This window comes from Cicer arietinum, chromosome 6, assembly GCF_000331145.2.
Source record: "Cicer arietinum cultivar CDC Frontier isolate Library 1 chromosome 6, Cicar.CDCFrontier_v2.0, whole genome shotgun sequence".
NCBI classification, from domain to species: Eukaryota; Viridiplantae; Streptophyta; class Magnoliopsida; order Fabales; family Fabaceae; genus Cicer; species Cicer arietinum.
The window spans coordinates 61,723,449-61,730,862 of NC_021165.2; positions in this window are offsets into that span (position 1 = coordinate 61,723,449).

The window sequence follows — 7,414 nt, forward strand, 5'->3', positions numbered from 1 at the left end:
TAAGTCATTTTGTAATTGCATTGTGAAATAAGTTAAAAGTAAATTCACAAGTTTTATATATTTTTAATATAGTATATTTTTATATTTAAAATTTCAACAAATATATTAATGACTTTTGTTAATCTCAGTCTTTAAATAATAGCAAAATTTGTGGGATATTAAATTTTCCCTTTTTAAAATTGAGTAGTCTTACTAATATTATTTTCTTTTTTAATAAAAAATGAATAAATTATAAAATCAAATGAGGTGGATAAATACCATTTATTTTGTAGCAAAAATAATATTTAAATCAATAATTTTACCACAATCTACTAAAAAATGAATCTTACTAATCAATCAATGTATTTATTGACCGTAAATACATGAATGAATAAATAATATTATATGATTCGCACGTTCGAAAATACAAATAATCTCTTGAAAGAGAGATTGTATATGTATATTGAAACAAGAACCAACACTATTATAAAAACTTCTGACAAAATTAACATTTGCATCACATACAAGACCACTACAAGTAGAACTATCAGGATAAGCTATAAAGTAGCCACTACATTTACGTTGAGCTAACCTTAAGGGGGATTGACGACAGCTACTTCTTGAATATCTAAGGAATGTTGAGGTTTTTGTTGAAAAGGAGAAACTATGTCGACTATCTTGAGCCTAATTGGTTTTTTTTTCGCAAGGAGGAAGATCGAGAAAACATAAAGCTATTAGATTCCTTTCAATTATTGTATACAACTACATCAAAAAAATAATTTTAAACATTTACTCTTTTATTAAATGAAATTCATAGGAGTCTCAAAAATTTACGCGTGATCTATTTATAAAGTGGTGAGACCGGAACTAATCTTGAGTCTATGTTAGAAGTCTAACAATACAAAGTATAATTTTTTTAAGTGTTACAAAACCTCTAAAAATATTAAGATGTAAAGACACACCCTCCATCGTAGGGTCTATGAACAAAAGAAAAACTCATAATCCATAAGCATAATCAAATCTTAGGGAGCAAAATGATTTTGTTTTCTTAGTCAAAAGGAACAACAAAATATATATCAGATTTTTAATATTATTTACAAATTTTTGTTTTAATGTTATTTACACGTTTATGATCTTATTTATAATTTAAATTAAAAAAAAAATTATTTTTGAGTTTTAGTATTTTTTATTGTTTTGAGCTCAAATTTTAAATTTATAACAAATACTCCAAAATATTTGAGATATCCTAAATGTAACCCACAATAATTTCAAATAAATATTAAAAGTAGAGTGTTGCTAGTACATCTCTTTAAATTATACGTTAATTCTATTTTGTTAATAAAGAAATAAGACATTCTTTAAGTTAATAATTGTGTATGTTTATAAAACAATAACAATGTGAAAACAAATTATTTTCATTATTTAAAAAAATATATCTTTACTTCAATATTCTTTATCTAAGACAAAATTTAAAACATGCGAATATAGGAGTATTCATAAAGTTAAAGGAACGCTAGATTCTCTCATTAGTTTGCATTGATATAACAAATTTGTTCTCTTAAAATTATTGTTAATCCAATTGCATCTTTTTAAAAATAAAACTCTACTTATTTATTATTTTACGGTCAAATATGGAAAAATTTACTTTTATATTATCCTTTTATTTAAAACTCTATTATATTATATATTAAAAAATTTACTTTTTATTTTATTTTCAGCAAGTTGCAAGACGAAAATACAAAAAATATTTTTGTTTCTCGAATAAAATATCGCATTTCGGAGATGTCATTGTTGTATTTTTTATTTTTTATAACAAATGATTAATTGTTAACTTAATAAATAAAAAATAAATAAATAACCAAATTATATTAATAAAATCAAACATTGAGTATATGTGTCAAAACAAAGAACTTACGATATTATTTTAACAACTCTCTTTTATTTCTTCTCTTGATATGGTGTCATTTGCAACAACAATAACGTTCAACCGCATTAACTTTGTTTTTTTGTTTTTCTTCATTAAAGGTAATTTATTTAATTTTATTAATATAATTTAGTTTATTAATTATTTTTTATTTATTAAATTAACAATTAATTATGTTTTATAAAAAAAATTAAAAAAATAAAATGACAATAGATGATCTTGTCCCCAAACCTCTTGTTGGAGAAAAAAAAAAGTTCATATCGCATCCCCGCCTTGTGACCTAAGTCAAAAAGTAGAGGATTTTGGTATATAAATTTCAATGTAAGGTATAATGGAGAGCTTAAATAAAGATGTGATATAAAAGAAATTCAACCTCAAATATGTTTTTAGTCCTCTAAATATATCAATTTTTATTTCTAATCTCTCTAAAAAATTCTTTCAAACTTTGATTCTTCTAAATTTTCGGTTATTAATTTTAGTCCATGCGTTTTAAAAAAGTTAATGTAGTATGTTTTAATTAAGTTTTTTTAATGACATGTCATTATTAAGACTTTCAAATACCATTTACTTAATAACTTAATTATTTAATATTTAATTTAACAATTTAATATTTAATTAAAAGTTATACATATATTAATAAAGATTCAAGATTAAATAGTTAAATAAATGATATTTTGAAGTCTTATTAATAATATGTCATCAAAAAAGTCGTTTGGAATATACGACCTAAACTTTTGTAAGAAAATAGAGACTAAAATTGGTAACATAAAATTTAAAATAACTATAATTCAAAAGAATTTTTTAGAAACACTGAAAATGAAAGTTGATATATTTAGAGAGACTAAAAACATATTTAGTCAATTATTTTATTAGACAAGAAAATTTATTTTTTACAAAAGAAAAAGATTTTATATTTCCTTTAAAGAGTAGATAAATGTATATATATACACATAATAATGTAAAATATAATTTTCTTGTCAAAAAATTGTCTTTATTCTGTTAATAAAATTGTAATTCACAAATGATGTTAGAGGAAGTTACAAGTTATTTAGGGTAGTTAAAAGTAGTTAAGAAAGTTAGAATTCTATTTTAGTTGTTACTGAGCAAACCGTTTGATATAAATTTCTAATACTAATTACATTCTTGGGTGTGACTAATCAATCTTCGTTTACCAGAATATTTTTTGTTTTACTCTCTTATTCTCAATTTCAATTCCTCTTAGTTATACAATATGTTCTAACAATTGGTATCAAGAGTTTGAGTTATAATCTAAGGGAAACACGAGTGAAAAGTGTGAGGGGTTCAAAATTGGGAAACACAAGTGTGAGTGAAACACATAAATAAATCATGAATGGATCAGGGAGTTTTTCATCTAATTTGCCAATCCTTCATGGAAAAAATTGGGAGAAATGGTCTGCATGTATGAGATCATTACAGGGAGCTCAAGAATTGTTTGAGATTGTCCAAGAAAGGCTATGGACAACTAGGTCTTAATCCAACAGAAAGGCAGCAGGCAACATTCAAAGATTTCAAGAAAATAGATTGCAAGGTGTTGTTTTACATCCAACAAAGTGTGGATTTCAACAACTTTTGGATGATTTCAAAGGCATCTACATCAAAGGAGGCATGAGATATCTTGGTTGAATATTACACGGGTTGTGAAAAAACCAAGAAAGTGAAACTACAAATCCTAAGAAGGCAATATGAATTGTTGCACGTGGAGGAAGATGGAAATGTGGCTAATTACTTCAGTAGAGTGCAAGAAATTGCCAACCAAATGCAAAGCAATGGTGAAGTGGTAAATGAACTGATGATCATTGAGAAGATTATGAGAACATTGACTCCAAGGTATGATCACATAGTAGTGGCCATAGAAGAATCAAATAACCTTGTGACATTGAAAGTGGAAGACTTGCAAGGATCACTAGAAGCTCATGAACTGAGATTAAAAGAAATGAATGCAACAAATCAAGTGCAGGCATTGCAGGCTCAGATCATCAAGAAATTTAATCAAGATGGAGTGAAATACAAGAAAGAAAAGGAAAAATTTAAGTGGTACAAGAAGCACGATTCAGATGAAGGGGCTGTTGGAAATTCAAGAAACCAGAACAACAATGATAATCATAACAAGAAATCAAATGGTAATAATAAGTTTAACAAGAAGAGGATTCAATGTTATAATCATAAAAAATGGGGGCACTTTGCATGTGAATGTAGCTCCAATAAGGTACAAAGAGAGGACGACAAAGCTCATATAGCACCTGAGGACTCATGTTCAGATGACATACTGCTAATGGCTACCATTAATTCAAATGATGACTGTCCATAATTGGGGTATATTGGCACATGTTGTTCTAATCATATAATTGGGCTTAAGAAGTAGTTTGTAAGCATTTATGAGAAGGTGAAAAGAGAGATCAAATTTGCAGGCAATATCACAGTGACAGTTAAAGGTGTTGGTAAGGTACTGATTCAAATGAGAGATGGCAAACAATCATTTATATGTGATGTGCTTTATGTGCCAAACATGAAGAATAATCTGCTAAGTCTTGGACAACTATTGGAAAAAGAATACTGAATGAAGATGAAGCGTAATAAAATGAGGATGTTTAATAGTTTAAGAAGATTGAACTTGAAGACATCATTCTCAAAGAACATAACCTTCAAGATTGAAATACAAATTAGTGAGAATCAGTGCTTGAATGTTGAAGTCAGAAGTGAAAACTTGTTATGGCATCAAAAGTTTGGCCACTTGAATTTCAGAAGCCTTCAGATGCTGCAAGATAAGGAAATGGTGCAAGGAATCTCTGAAATTCAAATACCAAAAAGAGTTGTGTGAAGAATGTTGCTAGGCCAAACAATACATAAACTCATTCAAAGCTGAAGTGCCAACTCAATCCTCAAATAAGATGGAGGTAATCTTTTATGACGTATGTGGACCATTTTAAGAAATTTCAATAGGAGGCAGCAATTATTCTGTAACATTTATTGATGATTTTATAAGGAAAAATTGGATCTATCTGATCAAGAAGAAGAGTGAACTGTTGGTTGTGTTTAGAGGATTCAAACTGATGGCAAAAAGACAAAATGGTTATGATCTTAAAGTAATTAGGACAGATGGAGGTGGTGAATATCATGTTGAGGCAAAATCTCAAATTAATGTTTTGATGTAAACAAATAATAAGTTAATTAAAGACTCTAATTATGATTCTAAATTATGTGTTAATTTAACATGTGCTTTTGAGTGTAATAATTCAAGTTAGGTACAAAGAAAATGCAAGAGAAATCAGTTCAAAGAAAGATCTAAAAATGAACAAAACTGAACCAAGAACGCTCTTGACATAATCTGGAATACCAATAATGTTCTCCATGTTTCTGTCATTTCTAGCAAGCAAGATCACATCAGATTTTAATGCAAGGAAAGCTCTTGTAAATCACAAATGGATTTCCAGTTCATATACTAGGAATATACAGCTCTGAAATAAGCAAAAGAATCACTCAAAAAGATCAAAGATTAAAGAGCACAACTCAAAGCAAAAGTGATAAATGATCATTCTCCAATAGTGTAACATCAGTCTCCAGATTGATATACATTCTCCAGCCTGTTACACTTGATCTTAACCAACAAACATATTTCTCTAGAATGATTAACAACTATCTCAAGAATGATCAACACCATTCTCCAAGTATAATGACATCAGTCCAAAATCATACAAACATTTTTCAGCTTACTAATCATCATTCTCCAGCCTTGTTACATCATTCTTCAGCCTTGTTACATCATTCTTCAGTCTTATTTCATCATTCTCCAGCCTGTTTTGCACGAATTAAAAGGTATTCTTAATCTAAATACATTAAGCACATCTCTGGGATGTTTTTGTGCATAAACAAAGGATCATCCAATTCAATAATAAGAAGCTACATATCAGACAATTAACACAGAAGCATAAACGCATAATGTTCAAAACAGTTATTTTCAAAGTTTAAAAGTCTGGTATTTGGTCAAGTATAACACATGACAACAAAGCACCTTTTCAACGGTCAGAATAACTGTCATCAACCTCCTTGAAACCTATAAAAGGAACCCCAAGCTCAAGAAAAATGTAGAACTTAAAGTGCTAAGAAAATCCATCATTCACATACACTTACATACTTGAAAGCTTCTCATTTGCAAAAAGAATCAGTTCTGAATCTATCTTCATATATCCATATTGTATTACTGAATTCTTTTATCAAGAATCTATTCTCAAACACGAGTTAAGAATAATCAAATTCTACCAATCTCTTTAAATCATTATTGTGTAAACTCAAAACTATAAGAGTTGTTTGTGGTTTGAGTATTTTTGTAAAAATCTTTTTTATGGTTAAAAGGTGAATTGTAAAATCCTATCAAGATTGATAAGTGACTTGATTGAATCCTTTCTGGGTGAAAATAAATTGATGTTACAAATCAAGGTTGATCTTAACAAAAATCGTGTAAAATCAAGAACGTTCTCTGTTTGAACACTTAGTGGAAAATCTCACAGTTGTGACGATTGAACGTAGCTCAAGTTGGGTGAACCAAAATATATATTTGTGTGGCATCTCTTCCTTATCTCTATTTACTTTCAGTCATTTTGACTATCAGGTTAAATAAATAAACTAAAACTAAGATTTTAACTAATCAAGAACGTTCTTCGTTTTCTGTTTCTAGAACCAAGAATGTTTGCCATTTTTATTTTCATAACCAAGATCGTTCTTGAGTTATTTTCTTAAGATTTTGACAGGAAAATTTAAAAAAGGTGAATTTACAATTCAAACCTCCTTCCTTGTAAATTGACATTGCTACTTCATATCAATACCATGAGTTATATGAATTATGTTAAAAAGAGAGAATGATTCATGAAGTGATTGCACCATATACACCATAACACAATGTGACTGCAGAAAAGAGGAACATATTTATTCTCAATATGGCTAGAAGCATCGTGAAAGGGAAGAAAATGTCTCACAAATTTTGGGGAGAAGTAGTGTCCATTGCACTCTACTTATTGAATATGTGTCCAACTAAAAGATTTGGCCCAAGGACACCTAAAAAAGTCTAGTATGGAAGGAGACCAAATGTAAGTCACCTAAGAGTATTTGAATCACTATGTTTCAAACATGTGTATGCCCAAATTATAAGATAGTTGGATGACAGGGTTGAACAAATGATATTGTTAGGATATGATTCAGCTGAAGCCTATAAGTTGTATGATCCAAACAAGAGGAAATTATTCATAAGCAGAGACATATTGGTGGATGAATCAAAAGGTTGGGACTGGAAGTGGAGGCCACAACCAACTCTAGCAAGTCAGTGGCAATTGAGCTGGACATTATCAGATGCCAAGATCAGAACCTCATCCAGCCCCATATCCAGTAAGACGTTATGGGAGAACCAGACAACCCTCAGTCAGGTTGAACCAATATGAGATAACATTTGATTCAGCAATCAATGCAGATGGAGAAGCCATCACAATGGACTAAATTTTC